We start from the raw sequence: 24570 nt of genomic DNA on the forward strand, positions 1-24570 counted from the left end.
TAAGACTTCAATAGCATAGAAACTAAAACAAAAAGACAAATAAGATTATACTAAACTAAAAAGCTCTACACAGTAAAGGAAACAAACTACAAAGTGAAGAAACAATCAGTTGAATAGGAGAGAATATGTGCAAACTGTTCATCCAGTGGGGACTAATACCCAAAATACACAAAGAACTCAAATAACTCAACAATAAAAAAAAAAGTCTTAAAAATTCGGCAAAGGACATAAACAGACAATTCCCACAAGAAGACATACAAATGGTTAATAGGTATATGAAAAAATGCTCAACATCAGTAATCATCAGGGAAATGCAAATCAAAACCACAATGAGAGATCATCTTATCCCAGTCAGAATGGCTACTATAAAAAATAAAATGTAAGAAATGTTGGCAAGGATGTGGAGAAAAGCAAACACTTACATATTGTTGGTGGGAATGTAAATTAGTACAAGCACTATGAAAAACAGCATAGAGATTTCTCAAAAAACTAAAAATAGAACTACCATATGATCCAGCAATCCTACTACTGGATATCCATCCAAAGGAAATCAGTATATCAAGAGGATATACTGATGCTACACTAGCATGTTTATTGTAGCACTATTCAAAATAGCAAAAATATGGAATCAGCTTAAGTGTCCATCAATAAACAAATGGGCAAAGAAAATGTGGTACATATACATAGTAGAATATGATTTGGCCATAACAAAGATTGAAATCATGTCATTTGCAGCAACATGGGTGGAACTGGAGGTCATTATGTTAAGTCAAAGAACCCAGGTATAATAAGATAAATACCGCATGTTCTCACTCATATGTAGGAGCTAAAAAACTTGGTATCATGGTGACAGAGAATAGAATGATAGATACCAGAGGTGGGTAAGTGTGTTAGAATGAGTAGGGGAAATGAAAAGAGGTGGATGAGTGGGTATAAACTTACAGTTTAGATAGAAAAACAAGTTCTAATGTTTGATAACAGCCTAAAGTGACTATGATCAGAAACAGTATACTGTATATTTCAAAATAGCTAGAAGAGAGAACTTGAAATGTTACCCTTTTCAAGGTGATGAAATGATAAATACTCAAGGTGATGGGTGCCCCCAAATAAGCAGGTTCGATCATTATACATTCTATGCATGTAAAAAATACAAGTATCACATAAGTATGTGAAGTATTATGTATCAATAAAAGAAATAAAATGTAAAATATATAAAAAATATAGACATCAGAACATTAAAATCTCAGCTATATATTATAGTTATATCATATCTTATTCCGGAATTTGAACAATTTTGGATATTCTTTTCCCTCGTCTTATTGTTACACAATAACAAAGTAGAGAATATGTCACCTAATTTTAAGTGGTTACATTGGGGAAAAAAGACAGGTTTATTACTAAGGGTTCCATATTGAGTAGCATAATAGAATGAGACACAATTCTTTTGACAACCAGATCACTACTTTTGCTCATAGGTCTGGGTGGCTTTTTTTTTTCCCCTACAAATTCCACAGGCAGCATTAATTAGCAAGCTGAAAGCACTTTCATTTTCACTTTTGGCTAGCAGACTTCAATGAATCTCTAATTTACACATTTCAGCTCTGCAGACATTTGCAGACCAATATTTTAAGAGCAAGTCTTTATTTGGCTTAGCCTCCATTTCTGTATAAAGTTAAGATGTGCATTTACTTGTCATTTCAGCAAAACCCTTGCCACAATTAATGAATGGTTCCAAAAAAATAAGTGTGTGGTCAAACCCATTCCACTTTTCTTTAGCCTGTAAATTGTTAGTTCTTTTGTAGTAACAGCTAGTTTAAACACAATGAAAACATCAGCAAAACATTGGCAAAATGTTCTTTCCAACAACTGATTCAAAATCATGATATAAATGAAAAACATATACAGACCGTTCCTGACTTACAATGGTTCAACTTAGCAATTTTTTGACTTTATGATGGTGTGAAAGCAAGACACATTCAGTTGAAACCGCATTTTGAGCACCCATACAACCATTCTGTTTTTCACTTTCAGCTCAGCATTCAATAAATTGCATGAGATACTCAACATTTTATTATAAACAGGCTTTGTGTTAGATAACTCCATCTAACTGTAGGCTAATGTAAGTATTCTGAGCATCTTTAAGGTAGGCTAGGCTAAGATATGGTGTTAAGTACCTTGGGCATATCAAACCCATTTTGATTTCGAATATTTTCAATTTACAATAGGTCTGTTGGGATGCAATCACATTGTAAGTTGAGAAGCATCTGTATTCAAAATTTTGGTGACTATATTTTTAATAAAAACGATTGATTGATCTATTTATCGCTCGTTTGGAAAGGTACATACCAAACTGTTAATGGAGATTATTGTTGGGGGCACAGTAGATTGGGAGTGAAGAATAGGGGACCCTTCCTTTCTCTTTATACATTTTGGTACTTTTTGGAATTTTTTCATGACTATATACTTCACATGAATATGTAATATTTTATTAATCTTACATTGCTGATAGAAGCTATTTTGAGGATTAAGCTATTTTGAGGTGATTGAAGCTATTTTCAAAATAGAAACTATTTTGAAGTGATTGAAGCTATTTTCCTGAGGAAAAATGCTTCAATCATGAATATGTATTTTTAAAACATCTATATTTTATTAATATACTTTATTAATCAATTGAACTTTGAAATAAAACAACATGCGAGGTGGAGGTTCTTAGCCCATTAGTACATGGGTGCACAAACCATTGCGGAAATGTGAGTCTGAGATACGAACAGAGATAGTGTGTTAAGCCAAAGTCTGTGTACTTTCCACTTCCTTATGCTGCAGGGATAAGAAAAATGAGTCAATTGTATCATTTAATGGAATCTCCTTGTGTTTCTAACTTAGGTATCACAGAGGATAAACAACGAAAAGAACCATGTGAGATATGCTCTGGTGACATTGGTACAGCCCAGAATTCAGGGCAATCCCATGAGAAAATTGTTCATATAAATTTGGTCAGAAATATATTTTATATTCATGTCCTTTAATTGTAAAATTAGTAAAAGAGGTGTTTATTCTTCAAAATATTAGAAATGGGTGCAGAGAACATTTAGGTTGGCAAGGAACACTCCAGATAATTTTGTCTGATAATCAAAAATATTCTAGGATGAAAAAAACGTAATGAAAAAATTTGCCAGATTATAAATCGAGTTTTCTATTGCAGGTCCAATAACACATATTTTGCTTTCAATTACTATTTCCTCTGAACCCAAATATTTAAAATAAGAGAGTTACTAATAATGTTAGTCCCAGCATTGTTACTTTTCTTGAGATGATAAAAACTATGATATAAATTTGAAGACAGGATGAGCCACTAAGAAAATCAAGTCTTGAGGTCAACAAGAAGCAAGGCTAAAGTAAAAGGTTAAAATTCTCAGCTTTAGAGAAGAACTTGGGAACAATGCCGTGAGCAGTTGTAACAAAAACTGAGTGAAAAAAAATCACATTCTTGGGCCTTTACCCCCAGTCCCTACTGTGAAGAATGGCAAACAGAGGAAAGAACTAAAGGCAAAGAAAATCCTTAATATCCTCCTCTATGTGGCAGGTGTTAAGGGAAGCACATGTCTCTTTCCTGATATGGGAAATAGTTATCCATGGGGACCTTATTAGCTAAAATGAAAAAAAAAAAAGCCACTTCGTTATCACCGTTAAATTTCTTACATTCTTAAAGCAATTTCTAGGAAGTGAATTCACATTTGCTGCATTCTTTAACAAAGCCCTGGCTTCTGGGATTTTCTAAATTTCTAAACTTCTTTCAAAGCATTAGAAAAGCATTATAGATTTTCTTTTTTTTCTTCCTTTTTAAGTTTTAACCTTTTAGTAGTTGGGGTGACCGATACTAAACAAAGTTGGAAGTTACAGACAGTATCAATCAAAGTTAATTTCTTATTCTACCTTTAAAATACACCTTGGGTTTGTTCTGCAAGTCACATTTAGCCATATTGTAATGTTGATTATTGTTCTTAGTATTTATTATACAGGGCTACAGTTTATAATTGCTATAGATAGATTTTACTAAAAGGTATGGGAAATAATTTATTCTATCACAAAATAATAATATTTAAACAGTTTTCTGTTGCATGAAGTTATGCATGTGATTTACAAAAATATAGGTTCAGGCAGCAATATAAAATTATACATAGGCATGAAGTCAGGAGCAAAAAATGAAGACTTTTTTCTATAAATACAAAGTTCTGAATATACTTTAGTAAATTCTGATGTTTGGGCTCAGATATTGATCTCATTGACTCTTTTAAGAGCTGACTATACACTTTGCCTTTTCCTTACTCTAATTTTCATACACTTCTCTGCAACCCATTCAATCAAATATTTGAATAAGGCTACATACACAAAGAGGCAAGCTCCCTAGCCAGTAATGATGGCTCATTTTCCCAGATGAAAAACTCTGAAGACATCCCTCCCACCAAACCCCTTTCTATCTGCAAGTAAAGAATAAAACTGTGCCAGAAAACATGATGGTATTTTCTAAAGTTGAGAGGAATATGTCCATGATTCCTACCCCAATTACGAATCCCAGTGGATTCACATGAATGATCAAATGTTGAAAAGTTGTCTATTGATCTTTAATCATATTCCAAAATTTTAAGTAAAGTGTAGGAGAGGTAGCATGTATATTAATAGACTAAATGCTTCTGAAACACCAATCAAAGAAGGAAGAAAGGCAAGAAAAAGAAATGTTACCAGTAATTGAAACTGAAATTGGTAGATAAGTGATAATGAGTGGATGCTTTCAGTTATTAAGCATCCGGTGCAGCAAGTTCCTTTATATTAGTTATTTCCTTTAATTCCCCAAACAATTCCATGAACTAGTTATCTCCATATTACAAATAAGAGAAATCTCATGTGCTAAAGCCTTCCCAGACGATCACTACCAAATTGTCCTCACATTCTCCTTTCTGTCAGCACTATATCTTGCACTAATCTTCATCATGACATTTTTCACACTTGGGAAATAGGTCGAATCACATTGTGGTTAAGACCATGAGCTCGGCAGTCAGAAGAACATATAATCAGAACTTAGTCCTGTCATTCACAACCTGTGTGGTGTGGACGTAATCTCTCTGAGCCTTAGTTTCCTTATAAGGAGAACAGAGGTAGCTGTAGGATTTACATTACAGTACATGTGTTACAAATAAATGAGTTCATGTTTGCAGAGTAGCTAGCCCAGTACCTGGTCCACATCAAGGAAGGTAGTATTTGAAGGGAGATAAAGCCTCTGATTTTCTTCATGTACTTACAGTGTGCATGATTTTCTTCATGTACTTACAGTGTGCTTTCGCAAAAGCAGGTCCATAGTGGGGGTTTATTAAATGCTCATTGAATGAATGACAAATAAATGAATTAATGTATGTATGCAAATATGTATGTATGCATGTATAGATGGATGAATGGATAATCTTTTGCATCCTAAGACAGTAGTTTTCCTATTAAAGCTCCAATCATCTTTATAATTTTCCTCTTCCTAAAGTAGGATGAATTTTTGTGAGATAACAGACTATGACCAATAATCTGCTTATTTTTACAGAGATCAAAGTTATACATAGGTACCCAAGAAAAAACAATAAAAATAATTTTTTCTTTACCTATTCTTGTAGGATACAAGAATGACTACAATGCATCATAAGAAATGGCAATGTGAGGTGCAGAATGAGCTGGAATCAGCCTCTCTTTATTAGTTATATCACTTTAAAAATATTCCTTGATCTTTCTTAGCATCAGTTTCCTCACTCATAAATCTGGGACATAACAGTAATTATATGTGTCTTACAGTGTTGTGATAGTCCAATGAGATAATGTAAATTAAAGGGTGCACAGTGTAAGGGTTAAGGGATAAGTTTTCTTTGAAGCAGGGAGGCAGTTGCCTCTTCATCATAATACCCTCTTCAGTGTGTTTTCCTCTTTAGGGTGCCATCTCGAAAACATATAGGCCTGAATAAAAGGCCCAACCTTTTGACTTTCTAATTCAAGATTAGGGACTTCTGACCATTAAAACTGTAAATGTATACCTCCAGAATTAGCTTAGGGGTCTCTCTCATGGGATAAGTAAAAAGAGTTGCATCCATATCTATCAAGAAGATAGAGAAATTGTAACTGCTCATTCTTCTCACTTTACTGTGTATGTGTATGAAATTCTGTTCAGACTTCATAGTCACTTTTATGTCACTTAACTCTATAAAAAATTGTGTTATTTCTCTTTCTTTTAAATAGGTACAGAGGGATCTTTTGTTAGAATTGTTTTATTTCTCTATCAATTAAAAACTATAAAGTACCAAATAACTGTTAATTGTTGATGCTGTTATTGTAATTATTATAATTATGATCATTTCAGGACCACAATGATACAAAATTATAGCAATTATCCATATGAAAAGAAAATAAAATACTTTTATCTTTAACTAATTGGATAATTACTACAAAATGCTTTTCCCAAAACTCAGCTGAATATATACTTTTTTCCTTTACCTCAAATTTATTTTTATCATATATTAATGCCAAGAGCAAAAGTATAAAACTTCCCAAATTAAAAGTTATTAAATTTTAGAACTGTCAGACTCCAGTAATAAAAGACAATTTTTTGTTATACTAAGAAGCTGTATACTTTAAATGAAAAATACATGACAAGTTTTCATATACTCTAAATGCTATACACCAATATTAAAGAGGAAACAACATATAGAGTAGTCCAATGAATGCTAAAGATGCTTTGAAATTGTATGCAATAATATAACCTAAAACAGACATTTGTAAATGATCTACATTATGAGTAAGTTAGCTATTACAATTAAATGCAATATATGCTTTTAAAGACTTAAAGATCAAACTTAAGATGTCTAAAATCAAATTTGTTCCTGCCTCCCATTACCGCCACTACTCTCTTCAAAAACTCCCTCTTTCTATTGACTTTCCTATGTCTATAATGGCACCCATGCACTTTCAGTCTTGAAGGTTCTTTCTTTAATGCTGCCCAGTCATGGGCCAAGACTATCTTCTGTGCTTACTTTATCACACTGCCCACTACAAAATAATACAATTTTCCATTGGTCATGCTCACCAGACTGAGTGTTTTTATGAAATCTTGAACATTAGTATTTTGCTCTGTCCTTCTTGTCATCTATCTTTTCATCTGTTATTTGGATGAAGCCAAATTAATCATCTTTTATTTTGTATTAATTTTTTTTGAGACAGAGTCTCACTCTGTTGACCAGGCTGGTCTTGAACTCCTGGCCTCAAGTGATCCTTCTCCAACAGGTTCCCGAAGTGCTGGGCTAACAGGCATGAGCCACTGCCTGCCGTGAGCCTGGGCTACCAAATAAATCTTGGTTGAATAAATTAATAAATGAAATTCCATAGATTACATGCCTATGATTTGTTTCCCATTTATTTTCTACTCTTAATTTCTAGTGTTTCTATACTAGTTTAGGCTCTTAGTCCTAATTGCCTTCCCCAATTATTACCCCTACCATTTATTCATCTTACTCAACATTTGAAGAATAAATATATCTTAACAGAGCACTGCTTCTACTTCTCATTCCTGGTTCACAAATGCCCATTGACCCCTATCTGCCCTCAAAAGTATATGCCATTGAAAGAACATATTCCAGTCTGACATTCTTTTCTTTCTACAATCTAATTTCAACAACTGCTCTGGCTATCCCCACACACCATGTTATCAATTTGCTTACATGCAACTTTAAGAAAACAAATAAATTTAGCATCTTACATAATTTTCCTGAGACATATGAAGTCAAACTTATAGCATATAGAGAAAAAATTTTCACGGCAGCATAAATCCCAAAATTTAAGAAAGAAAATAGAAATTGTTGCTATTTAACAGTCCTCTAAAGTGGCCCTTCTAGCTTAACAATGTATGACAGTATTGAATCAAATATGCTCAAATCAAACATTAATCTGATTTTTAAAAGCAAATACAAAACATGTTCATATTATAGTATTATCTCTTGTGCTGAATAACATTTTTATTTTCAATATATTTTAAAATACACACATCAACCATCAATCACAATGGGCAGTTTTAGAAACTATCCTTAGTTTATGTAACAGACCATTATACCATTATGCAAATATATATTAATGTTTCATGTGTTTGTTTGTCGAGTGTTCCCTAGCAGAGGTTTCTGTTGTAAATTTCCTGTCCATTCCTTCCTCTTGCCCTTTTCTGTACTCTGGTTTCCCATGCAAAAATTCAGACCATTTCCATATCACCTAATAATCCCAGAGCTTTCAGAAGACCTTGGCGACCTGAAGATTTTTACTCTTAAAATGACTCCTGGACTTTCCAAATGCCATTCCAAACTCTGAGACCAGTTCAGAATAGATCAACTTCTTTCCTAGATTCCTGAAGCATTGCCTTTCAAGAGAGAATCTGACGATGGAGGATGACCTGGTCCTCACCAACCAATACCTTAGAAGAGCAGACGGGGCCAAACCAAAACTTGCCTAAGACAGATTACAAATCCCTGCCAGTCTTCAGTTGACAGCCAGCATTTGTGTCTAGGTCAGCCACCACTATATTTTCAAAAGACATAAGCACAGAAGACAGGGAATGGAGAATTCTAAGAAACATAAAATTTTATTTTAACTGGTTAGGAATACCTATTGAAAAACTTTGGTTAAGGTAGTAAATTGGCTAAGTCCCTGACCATTTTTAAAATTTACTATTTAATTATATATATATATATATATATATATATATATATATATGTACTTTATTCTATCTCAATAAATGGTGCCTATTTTTTTCTTAGCTATTCTTTTTCTTTCCTAGTCCTATTTTGTTAATTCTGCTCACTGCCTTCTGCAGTGACCCTCTAAGTTTCACTCTTCCTGAAATAAAGTCATTGGTTTCTCTCCTTGCTATCCAAAATCTATGAAGGGAGATAAGCTACTTTAGTCTGTTCTCTTACCTCTTTCCTTTTGTAATTTTTAAGGGTCCTATCCTGAACTACTAATAGAAATCACCAAAAAGAGGTTGTTGGAATAATTTATGATCATTCATTGAGAGGGACTCCCTGACTTCCTGCTTTGTCTCCATTTTCTTAAGAGTACCAGGTTCTGCATAGTTACAACCTAAATGCTATTAAGCAAAGTATAACCCTTCTAGTTTTGTGTGTACTTCCTAACATATGAAGATAATAATTTTATCCAACATTTTAATATACCTGTTCAACTCTAGGACCAATGGTCTCTTCTAGCATTAAGTTTCAGGGAAAAGAAGTGCATGTGTGATCTGTGCTCTGTTTTTGCAGCAACACCCAAGTCTGTCTATTCTGAGAAATTAAAACAGCACACTTCAATTGGCAATTAAATGTTTTTATGATAATAGCTATATTTAGCATAGACTGTAATGTTATCTGTAGCGTGTAGTACATTACTAGCAGGATTTTACACAGGGGAAACAATCCCAGTTTCTAAATATATGTTATAAATATATAGACATGATGGAAACAATTAAAAAACATCATGTATCATGGATGTAGCCTGATACAATTTTCATCATGAATATTTTAAATACAAAATAAATACATTCAGGGGAATACACATTGATAGTCATAAACACAAGGGTTATATATTAATATAATATGTAAAATCTACATAGTTTTAAAAAATTCTTTTCAATTTTGTATGTGGATTAAAGTGTCTTTTGAGGTAATTAAGTTTTTGAAAGACTAGATATCTTCACAATAGACACTAATATCAAATATTTAAAATTCATACAAGGTTTCTAGCTTCTAAGCTAAAAATCATATGCTTCATAAGAATTGGGGAAGGAACTGTGTAAGCACAAACCAAAGAGGAAAAGAAAATGAACAAACCCACATAGACATAGACATCCCCCCAGAACAAAATCCATTTGAGGCGATCAACAAAAAATCCTGAAAGGTATACACATTGCACATGCCTTATGCTGAAAAGTTGAAGTACCAGCACCAAACAGAATAGCTATATTAATTGCTCTTCACTCAAAAATGCCTTTTCATCATATTATAATGACCTAAAAAACCACACCACTTGCATACTTCTAAATGGATTTTTAAAATATGTATGCATAATTAGAAAAGGACATTTACAAACCTAAAATGAAATTTCATCACTTTTGGTGTTGAAGAAACACAACTTGCTTACACATGCAGATTTGTCCATGAATATTTTTTCTCTCTCTTGATGGAATTTTAGGTTTAAATGCACAACAATCTAGGGTAAATAAATTAAATGCCAAAAGCATATAATATATTCTTTTTGCTTATCTAATTTTACCATGCTCCTGAGATTTTAGATGGATATTTCAAAAGTACCTAAAATTTTTCCTCAAGTTTCTAATCTGGTCAAACCTTTAAATAACAACTGAACTAGGAAAACATTGGCATTTATCAGACTCTACTCCTGTCATTCTACTGCTTCATGGGACAGTCTTCAACAAGACTTAGACAAACCTCATTCATCAATATTCTACTCTGGAGGAGCTGACACTTACTGTGAATTCTGCTCTTCAACTTAAATACCAATGTCTGTGGCAGGCCAATTCTATCATTGCAGATCCAGCATCCCTCAGGCGAGGTCCAACCTTTCTCTCGAAGTGCACCCAGGGATTAGTCTGACTTCCCCTAAATTCTCTCCTCTGCACAGTAAGAGCTAATCTTTCCTGTATGAAGCAGGAGATGGTGTTGCTATGACAACGGAGCACATTCTAGCAGTGGGACTACTGAGATGAGCCTTCAAAGACTCAGGGAAACATGCACTCAGTCTTCCTCCAGGGCTATGGGCTCCTTCCTTGAGGATTTAATCTCCCAACAAGTTTACTGTCAGACTGGGTTGTTGATTATCTGTACATTTTGCTACAGGGAGATCACTGGTTAAGAACATGGCTGGAAGATCACAGAGTTATTTAATAAAAGTGCCATTTTCAGTTTTAATAATTTTCCAGTTTAAATACTCTGTGTAGCTTGTTAAAACACTATCCCCTTTAAACTAAAAGCATTTTGCTTACTTTTAGATTTTTAAAAATGATTATAATGAGTTGAGAATGGCACTATCAAGGAGGAGCTTTACCTTTTTTTGTTTGTATATCATCACCATTGTATCAACTTGAAGGTTAGATACAGACACACACACACACACACACACACACACACACACACACACACATCCATTTTCTCTCTCCAGCGTCAACGTCTGGAGCCTTGAGGTTTCAGGGTGGGGGAGGGGTATGCTAACAAAAGCAAATCCTGCAGCCACATTTTGCATACATATATTATCCAGAGAATAATCACAATAACTGCTAATCATTTAGAAAAATAATTATAAGTGGAATTTAAGTGCCTGTGCCACAGCAGAAGAGATCTAGTATCAAGCCACATTGTAGGAGGGCAGATTTCATATGTTATTTTCAAACATGGCAGTTAAATTTTCTGGAAAATAATGAACACGTACATTAATATATATTTTAAACAGTTGACAGTATACTGTAACAGTTCTGACTATTTTGAACATTGAACATTCATTTTTCTTCAGAAACATTACTGCGATTCAAACGAGTACATCCTTTTCAACTGGAAGGAAAGATACAGGGCAGGAAAAGTTTTCCCCTCCCAGGAGCAGAGGTTCAGTTTACTCAGTCACTCTGATTCAGGTTCTCACCCAGGGAGTCATCTGACCTGTCCTCTTTACTCCTTAATTTCCCCGTAATCTTTTCTATTTCTCAACCTTTTATGTTAGGAGCATCTATTCCTGCATACCACCCTTCCCCCACTGTCTGTAATTATTCTCCTTTGTGGCTGAAGCAATAGAATCTATATCATCTACATCTATTCTTTCAAGTGCTGAGAGCGAACAGGACTTTATGGATGTCGCTGTCACTCAGAGGTGTGAGGATCTATATGTTAGTCAGATTCAATGCCACATTGGCCTTCTAGAAAATCATAGGGCTATCTTTAGTTACTTCTTGCTTGTCACCCTAATGCGTTTGAAAAGCTTTATGATATTAACTAGAATCTCATTATTGCACATAATGCATGTATTTACATTTAGTAGTTCATTTAAAAGAGACAGGGTATTTTAAAACTCATTTTGATTTGTATTTGTTATTTCCATCATAGTAAAAAATGCTGTTAAATTTTTGCTAATGTGTGCCTTGGAATATATCTCCAGGATACATATGTACCCACTTCACAATATATGCAGATAATTTTCCCCTCATGATCCTCTTTTCAGAGCTTGCTCTGAAGATGCATTCTCATAATTCAAAAAGTTATAGCACCTGTTTTCATTATGTTCATTATTATCTAATTAGTAAAGGGCTTTCTTTTTTTGGAAAAAAAAATTCACTTTCATATTCAGGGAAACTGGATAAATGCCAACACATGTAAACAACATATGGTTTACTTTCAAAATCAATCAACCAGAATTATTTATTTCTAAATAATTTCTTAGTTAAAAATGTGTTGAAATAATTTACTGCTATAATAGATAATGTTACTATCTGCTATTCCTTTAGGACTGACTACCTGGACATCGATCATATTATATATTGTCTAGCTTCCCCAAGAAGACAATATTGTTTGTAGAAAAAATTATTTAAGTAGTTACGGTGAGTGTGCCACAACTTAGATTTGGATGTTAAAAGTGAGTTATAAACAACTAAGGTTATATGAATGCCAGAAATCACTACTGCAAGAAATTTTATAGTTTTTAAATTTTTCTCATGTATTATTTTTATGAGCCCTAATTTTTCAACATAATATTCAGTAGATCTGGTAAATTAAAATAATATGTTTGTCTTATGGGAAATAGGGAAAAGGAGAGTAGGAAAAACAGCACTTTTCACAAAACAAGTTTTAAATATAAACCCCAAGGCAGTTCTGAGTAAAAAGACTGAAATATTGGAGCCTATATAGTAAGGGGAACAAATGGGGAGTTGAGAACAATTTTTTTCTAAAAAGCCGCCTTTCATGGAAAGGCTTGGATACAGCCTCTAGACTTTGGCTAGACACTGAACACAGACTCTAATGACAAACTGCATTACTAATCTCTCTCTGCTTCAGTTTTCTCACCATCAGAATGGACATAATAAGAGTACCTTTATGAGAATTCAAGGAGTAAATATGAATAAATTTCTCATAATAATGCCTGACATATTGAAAATACTATGTAAATGTTAGGTGTCATTTAGGACCTTGAAGACAGGGACTAAATATTATTCAGCTTTGTCTCCCCTGTTCTTAATACAAAGTCTGCTATCAGGTATATACTTAATAAATGAAAATAAATATTTTTAATAAAATCTATATGACTGTAATATTTAATAAAGCAAAGTGAATAGACAATACTTTAGAATTCTAAATGTGTCAGAAGAAAAATGTAAATCTGTCTACATAATTATTATTGGTTTATAAAATTCAATAAATAAATATGTATTCAAGTAATCAATGAAGTAAATTTTTAATATTTCATGTTCTTTTATACTCTTTATAGTTTAAGAATTATTTGCTAAACAATAAGTAAACAACATAAGTAGGATTATCTTTGACTGTGAATAACAATAACGTCTCCTTTAGTTTTAGAAGAGAATGAGTTATCACTTATTAGAAAATTGATTTAGCATCTGCTTTATTAGATATTGTAGTAGGTGCTGGGATACAAAGGCTTAGACCACTGTGCCTGTCTTCAGTGAGTTCACAATTTAATGCAGGAAGCATACAGTCACTCAGCATAGTCTATGTGCCAGACACTGCTCTAGGTGCTGGAGGTATGATAGTGAACCAAACAGAGAGAAACGTCTACTATAAGGAAGTTTCTCCCTGCTAGTGTGTGAGAGTGTGTGTGTGTGTGTTTTCAGGCAGGGGAAATGAATGCATTTTAAGTATTAGTGCTTCAGAGGAAAATAAATTCAAATTTTGGAATAAGAAAGGCAGTAGAAATAGGGATAAAATTTTAATTTTAAAAAGATACATTTAATGCAAATTGATAAGGGCCATAAAAGAGCCACAAAGAAAGCACCATGCAACTAGGAAAAAGAGTGGCTAACTCTCTCCTAAGGAATATGGGAAGGCTTCACAGAGGGAGTAGTAAAAATCTAATGAGGATTAAATATGTAAAAACGTTCTTATCTGCATATTAACTAGCATTTACTCACATCATCTATATAATTTAATATCTAATAAAACAAAGTGAATAAATACTATCTAAGGATACTAAAGTATCAGGAGAGAAATAGAAATTTGTCTAATAACTAATCCATTATAGGTTTACAATGCTCAAAAATATTCCTTTAGTTAAAAAGCATGTTATTCTAGCAAATAGAGTAATACGTGGTTGATCTATAAAAGTAAAAGTAAATTGCCCTTACTTTGACACCACTGTCTTTTTTTTTCTAAGATAAAAAACAACTAAAGAAGGATAATTATAACTCATTTTATTTGTACAGCAAAATAAATTCCAGATGGCTTAAACATTTAAATCTTTTTTAAAAAGCTGTACAAGTACTGAAAGAAGTTAAGGAAAATGTTTTAAACACAAACATAGAGGAAAACAAACTTTGGAGTATCTGTCAGGTAAATAATTGGCTGTTTGGTCCAGAAATCTACAAATCTATTCCCACACTTTTAAATTATTTATTAAACAATCATTTATTCAGCAGCAATCATGTGCAATGTATTAGGAATAGAAAGAAAAATAAGATAGTATTTAATTTCTAGAAGCTCATGGTCTAGTATTATAGTACAGATGGACAAAAACATAAGACTTTACTATTCAAAGTGCTAATTATTTTTATAAAATTATACACAGAATGCTACGAGAGAATCTAGGAGAGAACTTTTTCCTGGTACAGGGAGGTAGGCGTATGAAATCATATAACAAGCATGTAGATACAGTCATAATGGAATAGATTGGAGCAGTCCAATGTTCCCAATGAGAATAACCAGAAAAGCTAATTTTGAAATATAGATGATTAAAATACATTTAAAGGCATCAGACAGCTAAGAGAGAACTAGGACTTGAGAGCCCAAGATCCCTGAGGGAAGGACATCAGAGAAATGTGAACCAACATTCTGTAAGCAGCTTTTTCCCTCAGGGAAAACACCAATTTTGGTGTGAAAAGAGAGATGAAGAATATGAACACACATTGCTAATAGGTAGAGAACTTTTGGAACTCTTAAAATACTGAAGAAAAAATGGATTTCAGATTGAAGATGGTAGCAATGATGTAAGTAGTCAAGATTACAGAGAGAAGGTAGTAGCAGAGAAGTGAGACCACCATTCTATGGATTTGCCTTTAAGGCTTTGCATATTCTTAAATTGCCAAGAGCAAAAGACAAATGAGACAAACAGAAAACTGTTGAAAAAAAAATACAGTAGTGTTTGCTGTACTCTCAGTTCTAAACTAAAAAGCCAAGGACCATTAGGGAGGGAGAGCTTTTATGAGGAATCCTGGCTCTCAGCTGGGACAACCAGTAGGTTAGACCCTATGAGTGGAAGGAAACATATGGAGATAAAAGCTTATTTGTCTCTCTTTTCACACCAAAATTGGTGTTTTCCCTGAGGGAAAAAGCTGCTTACAGAATGTTGGTTCACATTTCTCTGATGTCCTTCCCTCAGGGATCTTGGGCTCTCAAGTCCTAGCTCTCTCTTAGCTGTCTGATGCCTTTAAATATATTTTAATCATCTATATTTCAAAATTAGCTTTTCTGGTTATTTTCATTGGGAACATTGGACTGCTCCAATCTATTCCATTATGACTGTATCTACAAGCTTGTTATATGATTTCATACTACAACCCAGCATCAAGCCAGTTCAATACTTAATTTAATTCAAATGATCTGTGCCCCCTTATCTGCTGGAAGATGGAAAATTGTCTCTGAGCCAGATAACATTCCTAAGACCCTCTCTATTATCACTCTACTATTTTTCATACACAATGTCCAGACTTAAGAAACATACTTAAGAAAATAATGTTAGGAACATACAGGAAACAGATAAATGCTAATATCATTTCTATGCTGATAAATGTTTAATAACCAGTTTCCAAAAAAGGGGGAGCAATATTATAATTATACTGACATAAAAGATTTTTAACACGGTTTTTGAATTATAAAATATTCAATACTCTATTATAAATGTAATATATCCAATTGATTCTTTCAGAATACTCACATTGATTTTTACCAAACTATTATATTTGTAGGCAGTGACAATCAAGATGACTGCAACTGACAATCAAGTATACTTCAACATGGATATGGTTTCATTTTTTTATTTATTCATGTTTATGAGTAAGATGAAAGTGAATGTTAAAGATGAATACTGGAAATCCACATACTTGTAAGTGATGCAAGCAAATTCTCACATAATTATTTTTAAATGCTAGATAGTTGGTATAATTTCAATCATTTTAAATATGTTAAGACTTGTTTTGTACCATAACATGAGGTCTATTCTGAAGAATGTTCCATGTGCACTTGAGAAGAATGACTGGAGTGTTCTTTATATCTATGTTAGGTCCAATTAGCTTATAGAATTGCTCTAGTCCTCTATTTCCTTATTCATCTTTTGTTTGATTGTTGTTCTATCCGTTATTAAAAGTGGGGTATTGAAGTCTCCTACTATTATTGTGCTGCTGTATGTTCCTTCCTTCAATTCTGCCAATGTTCGCTTCATCTATTGGGAACTCTGATACTGGGTGCATGAATATTTATAAAATATTATATATTTTCTTGGCGAATTGGCCCTTTTATAATTATGTGATATTATTATTTGTCTCTTCTAACAATTTTTATTTTAAAGTCTCCTTTTTTAATGTTAGTATAGCACCTCTGCTCTTTTTAAGTTATCACTTGCATAGAATAAGTTTTTAATCTTTGTGACTCTCAGCCTATGTGTGTCCTTAACATCTAATGTTAGTCTAGTAGACAGCATATAGTTTGATCTTGATTTTTTAAATCCATTCAACAAATTATATCTTTTGATCAGGGTGTTTAATCCATTCACATTTAAAGTCATTACTGATTTAGGGAAGGAGATACTATTGCCATTTTGTTAATTGTTTTCTGTGTGTCTTGTAGCTCTATTACTTCTCCTTTCCTCTCTTACTGCTTTTCTTTGTCTTTTGTTGACTTTTTGTAATGGCATGCTTTGACTTTCTTTTCATTTCCTTTCGTATACATTGTTACTGTTGCAATTAGACAAAACATTAAAGTTGTAACATAACATTCTATATAATGTTATATATTATATTAATATATTCTATATTGCATATTTCCATATTATATATTTTTATATATAACATATTAAACAAATTATAACATTTTATTTTAAACTACTAACAACTTACTCTACTCCTTATTGTCCCTACTTTTATGTTATTGATGTCCCAAAGTACATCTTTATGTATTTTATATCCATTAACATATATTTATATTTGTTTTTGTTTTTGTCATTTAAATTTTATATAAGAATTAAAAGTAAATTTGTGTACCAAAATTATAATAATACAAGTTACTATATGTGGCCATGTATTTTTCTTTACTGAAGTTTGTATTTTCATCTAGCATTCTTTGAAGGACTCACTTTAGCATTTCTTGTAGAGTAGATCTAGTAGAATGAACTTCCTCAGATTTGTCTGATAAAATCTTAAATTCCTCTCCATTTTTGAATTATTTTGTTGGCTGTAGTATTCTTGGTTGACAGCATTTTTTTCTCTAAACACTTTGAATAATATTATCACACTTCCTTTGGCCTATAAGGTTTTTGCTGAGAAATTATCTGATAATCTTATAGAGGCTACAATGTACATGATGAGTCTTTTTTCCCTTGCTGCTTTCACAACTCTCTTTGACTTTCAACAGTTTGATTGTAATGGGTCCTGGTGGAGTCTCTATGGATTCGTCCTGGTTGCAGTTGGTTGAGTTTCTTGAACATGTATATCCATTTCTTTCCTCAAATTTGGGAAGTTTTCTGTCATTATTTCTTCAAATAAACTCTGCCCCTTTATCTCTCTCTCTGTCTCTCTTTACTCCTTGAATTTCCATAATTTGTATATTGGTCTGATTGATGGTACCCCATAAGTCCCTTAAGTTTTGTTTACTTTTCTTCATTCCTTTTTTTTTCCCCGCTATCTCAATGATTTCAAATGTCCTGTCTTCAAGTTCACTGATTTTTTCATCTGCCTGATCAAGTTTGCTATTAAGTCTCTCTAAATAATTTTTCAATTCAGCAATTCAGTTATTATATTTTTCAGCTCCAGAATTTCTATATGATTCTTTCCTATAGTTTCTACCTTTTCACTGATATTCTCAATTTGTTCATACATTATTTTCTGGATTTTGTTTAGTCATCTCTCTATGTTCTTTTTTGAGCTTACTGACCATATTTAAAATAGTTGTTTTTAATTATTTGTCAGAAAGTTCAGTGATTTGCCTTTCTTTAGGTTCTATATCCAAGGTTTTGTTTTGTACATTTCATCAAGCCACATTTCTTTGTTTCTTTGCATGCCTTGTGATATTTCTTGATATTTGAGATTTGGGCATTTGAGAACACATTCACCTGCCCAAGCCATTATGCACTGGATTTGTGCAGAGAACGGCCTTCATCGATGAGCCTAGCTATATGTTTGGGAGACTCTCAAAATGTTTCTGAGGATGTTTCTCCTCTGGGCTCGTGTATGTCTTTACTTCTCTCAAATTCCCTAAGCAGCCTGCCCATTTTTTTCTCAGGAGCTCATAATCTCCTGCTCCTTCTAGCATCTGCCTGTAGAACTACAGAATCTCTGCAGCTCTGAGGACCCACCATGCCAAACTGCTTGCCTCTTTTTTCAGTGGTTTCCAAACTCTGCTACTGTTCGCATCAGTGCTATGATATAGAAACCAATACTTCAGGAAGCCCCTAGACAAACCAGAATATCTGACTCACAATCCACTCTCTTGTTGCTATTGTAAAAGAAGAGCCCTTGTATGGAAAGTTTCCTCCAGTGTGCACTATGCTACACTGACTCAAGAAAAGGACATGGGCATGCAAAATTCTCTGAACTTTACTAGGATCTTTTTCTTGGTTTTGCATTGGTCTGGGTGCCGCTACTTCTTAACTGGTCAACAGAGTTCTTAAAAAGGGATTCTGGTCCATATATTGTTAACTCAGTGTCTTCAAGGGGGGAATTAGGGCCTCGGGCCTCTTGCTTTGCTGTCTTGCCAACATCACTTTCTGTTAGTTTAGTTTTAACTGAAATGCTGAGAAATACTTAAAGATGATAGTTGGTTACTGAAAAGTAACATTGAACAAGGCTTTAGTAGAATGCAATACAACCCTTGACTTAGGAAGATTTGTTTCTTCTCTAGCTTCAGGCATAGGAGGAAGTCCTGGAGTACTTAATGAACCCTGACATGTCCCTCTTAAAGGCTTAGAAACAGGGCAATTCTAATACTAATCATCACCTTAAAGCAGGAATTTCAGTTAAGCATCACCTTAAGGCAGGGATTTTACACTGTTTGGAGTTCTTGAGAATCTAAAGAAATCTACCCTTCTCCCCCACCATGTCCTTATATTTACATATATCATCTCTTCCTCCAAAATTCACACGTGTGCATATGTACACTCACGAGCACACATAATTTGGCACATGATTTATTCACCTGGTGCTCAGATAAAGAATACTGCTATATTGAAAAACTATGCGGTTTCTGTTTACATTGGGCTTCTAAGGTTAAGCCCAGGTAAAACCAAAATGTTCTTTGCCTTGTATACGTGCCACTGTCCTGACCTGGTCAACATGTCAATCAAATCTGTTTTCTAGAATGCGAGTAGAACTGAATTTCAGGAGTGTGGGTAAATGGCCTATCAGTGGCATCTGCTGTTGCCCTGAAAGATCTGTGATCTATCTTTATTAATAATAATAGTAATAAGTAACAGTATCTATTGACAATATTACTTGCTAGGCAATTTGTTAAATACAAATTAGAATATGATTACATGCACTGGATGGTCAAGGAATATTTCCTGAAGGAAGCTGCACTTGAAAGATTTTGAGGGTAAGAATCATGCCTTATACATCTCAGCTCTAGTTGCACATTGCCATGGAAATAGCAAGTTAATATAAAATACTGCTCATAAAAATTAATATTAATTATTACACAGTGTAAGTTACTAACACATTTGCCTACTTTATCTTTAAGCTTCTATGATTACTCTGCACTTCATGGATTTAAAAAATGCAGAGCATGATTTCAGGAATTGTAAATGACTTTTTTGCTTATTGATTTCAGCTGTTGATAATTTTCCAGTTATTTTTTCTCATAAATGTCATTTCTCCCATTCTCTTCATTGTATACTAAGCTCTGGCCATAATGATGCTATGCTATATCCAGCTCCTCACTTTAGCAGGCCTGCTCACATCTCCAGGTCTATATTGTGCTCTTCCTCCGCTGGCCTGTTGTTCCTTATTTCTTTTTTTTGAGACAAAGTCTCACTCTGTCACCCAGGCTGGAGTGCAATGGCATGATCTCGGCTCACTGCAAGCTCCGCCTCCCGGGTTCACGCCATTCTCCTGCCTCAGCCTCCCGAGTAGCTGGGACTACAGGCACCCGCCACCACGCCCGGCTAATTTTTTGTTATTTTTAGTAGAGATGGGGTTTCACCATGTTAGCCAGGATGGTCTCGATCTCCTGACCTCATGATCTGCTCGCCTTGGCCTCCCAAAGTGCTGGGATTACAGGCAGGAGCCACTGCGCCCGGCCTCCTTATTTCTAACTCTTTGTTTTTGCCCCTGCTTTGTCCTGCAAGGTGAGGCCTTTATCTTTCTAAAATTTTCTCCTGCTGGCTTTCATGTCTTGAGTAAACTTTACTGGAAAAACCCTCACAGACATTTACCATCTGGGTGTAATGAGACTCCTATGCGCCTACGTCTAGCAAGCACTTGTCATATTCCATTGTAATTATCATTAATATTGCAATCTTCATAACAAATTTGTGAACTTCATGAATGTAAAACTGTATCTCACAACTAGAAACTGTATCCACAGTTTTTAACCCAGTGCCTGCACTGTGAGAGACCTTAAAAAATATGAATATACATATTGCAATAATGAATGAATTATTAAATGGATCTACTACGTTAGGAAAAAAGGAAACTAAAACAAGTTGTGTATTTAACTTACAATTTCTAGTTTTTTCTCAAATCCTTTTCCACAGCCTCTGCCTTCTGTATGTCTTTTCTGTTGACCTAGAAAGCCATCAAATTGATTATTCTTTCTTCAGCATCTATCTTTCTCATAAATTCTCTGGACTCTGCACAAAGGGGTCATTGTAAAATGCAAATCTTATTCTTTATTGGCTTCCTATCCACTTCTGGTTGAAATTCAAACCCTTTATCATGACAAAAAATGTTAAAAATCACACATATATATATATATAGAGATAGATAGATATACATATATATATATATATATACACATGCTTAGTTTATATGTGCCAGATACTTGACATAATTTAGTCCTCAGACCAACTCTCTGTGAGAGTACTGTCTTCATTTTATAAAATACCCCCGATTCAAAGTTTTGTCTTACACAGCCTTCTTTCTCAGCATTTACTGAAAGGATTTATACCTCACTCTCATATTAAATAACTGGAAGTTCTCTGGACACACCACACTCTCTTCTGATGCCATGTCCTGTATATGTCTCATGCTGTCTCTCTTCCTGGCATATCCTGTTCCTCATTGACTGGTTAATTCTGATTTTTTTTCTTAATGTCTAGCTCAGCATCCTTTTGTTCTTGGAAGCCTCACCTGAATGCACCCAGATTGATAGATTATCTTCTTCAGGGTTTCCACAGTATCTTGTGTATATTGTAAACACTGTCGCTTGGGATCACTAGCTTCCAAAAATGGCTTCAAATAATCTGTGAAACCCATAACTTTCTCCTTGTGAAATAACCTCCCTGAATCTGGAGTGGTCTACTCTGGGACTCCCTTTAACCAGTAGAATATAGAAGAAATGACCCTGTGTAAGTTCTGGAACTAACTCTTGGGAAGGTCTGTCAAGTTCTTTAGCACTTTTTGTACCACTGAGCCACCAAGTAAATGTCTCACTACCTGCTGGAGAAACCATGTGCAGAGACCATGTAGGGAGAGGTCGCATGAAGAGGAAGAGGCTCTGACACCTGGAGAGAAACAGACCCAAATGGTCTAGTATCCCAAATTCATTGCCAAGATGAGCCTTCCAGCCTTCCCCCACCAGAGCATCGGTCATTGAGTGAGCCACCTCTGACAGTCCGGGCAAGTCAAGTCCTCGGAGGACTACAGCTCCCGCCAACACTGGGAGAAGCAGAAGCATCACCAGCTAAGCTGTGTCAACTCACAGAATCACAAGAGATAATAAAGTGGTTATTGTTTTAAAGGGCTATGCTTTTGGATGGTTATTTTTAATTAGCAATAAGTAATTATAATATCCTGTCCCCCAGTCTCTGAACAGCTTAAGAGTGAATCTACACTATATCCACCCCCATACTCACAGTCCCTGGAACAGCACTTTCTACCAAGTGGTCATTAATGAATGTCTACTGATTGAATTAATAAATTTAATTATTCTCCATTTGAATATGTAAACACAGGATTGTGTTTACTCTTTCAATTTTGAACTAGTTTTTAATGATATTGCTTTATATAGTTGGGAACTTAAATCATTTCTGAATCAACTGGCTTAACTTATTTACATATGCCAACCACATGGCCTAACTTCCTCATAATTACTTTATTTTTCCATTGCATTTATTTCTTATTAAAATACTGTATGTTACTAATGGGTGGTGTTTATTTTCTGTCTTCCCCACACCCTTCTTCCCATTATTGAAATATAAGTTTCAGAAGGACAAAGAAAGGGTTGCTTTGCTTGATCTTGTTTTGTTTTTTATCCTGTTTTGTTCATTGATTTCTCCCAACTACCTAGAACAGTGTCTAGTAACAGTGGATGCTCAATACTTGTTGTTTGAATTAATTCATTCATTTTAGGAGGAAATGGACAAATCTGTGAGACAACACTGTACAGAAAACCAGGACTTAGAGAAAGTTCACATGTGGTGCCTAAGAAGGACTACATAACCCGAGGCAATAAATTTCATTCCTCTATGTTTTGGCAACTACTGCAGAAGGAAAATCTGGGTGAAAAAGATAATCCATATGAAATTCCCTGACCTCTTAAAAATAAAAGTGCTAGGTAAATGCACAAAGACATCATTCCTGCCTTGCTGCTTGATGTAGTGCAAGTCACAAAGGTATTTCTCAGACATTCAGCATTTTTTCTTCAGAAGATAGAACTTCAAAATTACTTAGAGAAATGTCTGACGCTGACATGCCCTAAGAGTGTCAGTTTTATAGAAAAAGAAACCCCAAGGTTTATATAAAACAAAAACAGCCTTATATTATCATGTAGCACTCACTCAAATGTTATAAGATATAAAAATGTAAGAGAGAACATAATTAAAATCTAGGTTTATATACATGTATTTGGCTTAGTTATCAGTTCATCATAGATATTTGAAAGATATTTGCTGAATTAGTGTTGAAGGAATACATTATTCTTAATGATACTCTTCCACATACATTGGGTAAGAAAAATATAATGAGGTGTTATTGACGATATGCAAATCCTGTAGACCTAACTATATGGGGAAAGAAGATCACTGTTAATCTGTTAATCTATTATAATACTCATTACTGTGATTATAAGTTGAGACAGCTTCAGAGCCCTTCAGAAAAATATCATGTACACAAAATGAGCTTATGGGATGGTGGCCAGGGCTTTAAAATATTACCTAAAAGGTCAACCAGTAGTCAAGCTAAACACATTCTTTCAAGGCACATATACAACATAGCTTGAATGACACTACTGTGTTGATTATAAAGTTGGCTCAGGAAGGACGACCTTGTTGTTTTCATTAATTCCACACTGGTGGAGTAATAACTCCTAAATGGTGGAGTAATAACTCCTAAGAACCACGAATAAATGAAAGACAATAAAATATAGTCAGTTTATTATAATATGTATTGTTTATTTTTATATGGTAATATTTTTATTCATAATATAAATTAATTGAGATAAAGGGATCATGTCTTAAATATCTATTGTATTTCTTCTAATATCTAGAATGATTGAACAGTCAGTAGGCAGTTAACAATACTTATCATAGTTGCTACACTCCTCTGGTCATGTTATCAGGAACTACCTCTTTGTTCAATTACCAAAGGAAATAACTGTGTATTATTCAGAATGACACATACTGAGAGAGACGTTAAGCCGAGAGAGACGTTAAGCCTACCAAGATAGGAAAAAATATATAGCAGGAGCACGGATAAAAGTGAGATAAAGATAAGACTTGGCAAGCTAAGGGAAATGGTCAAAGGAAGCAATTGAAGACTTAAAATAAGAAATGCCCAATGAGAACATGCCATATTTGGTATTCTGTTCACCGACGTAACAAACCTGCACATTCTGCACGTGTACCACTGAACTT

General features: G+C 34.0%; 1 protein-coding gene across 13 annotated transcripts in view; it reads right to left on the reverse strand.

The window, feature by feature from the left end:
- The window catches only part of NOL4 (nucleolar protein 4), a 384666-nt gene that overhangs the window by 197237 nt on the left and 162859 nt on the right, over positions 1 to 24570 (reverse strand). Inside the window, exon 1 of one of the 13 annotated variants that reach the window (XM_055368019.2) lies at positions 21219 to 21285. The exons of 11 other annotated variants lie outside the window; for them this stretch is intronic. The gene's annotated coding sequence lies outside the window, so the exon portion shown is untranslated. Of the gene's footprint in view, positions 1 to 10552; positions 10678 to 21218; positions 21286 to 24570 lie in introns of those variants that run through there. One more of the 13 variants, XM_055368022.2, reaches the window with a different exon arrangement.

The sequence above is a fragment of the Gorilla gorilla genome, chromosome 17, assembly GCF_029281585.2.
Source record: "Gorilla gorilla gorilla isolate KB3781 chromosome 17, NHGRI_mGorGor1-v2.1_pri, whole genome shotgun sequence".
Taxonomy (NCBI): domain Eukaryota; kingdom Metazoa; phylum Chordata; class Mammalia; order Primates; family Hominidae; genus Gorilla; species Gorilla gorilla.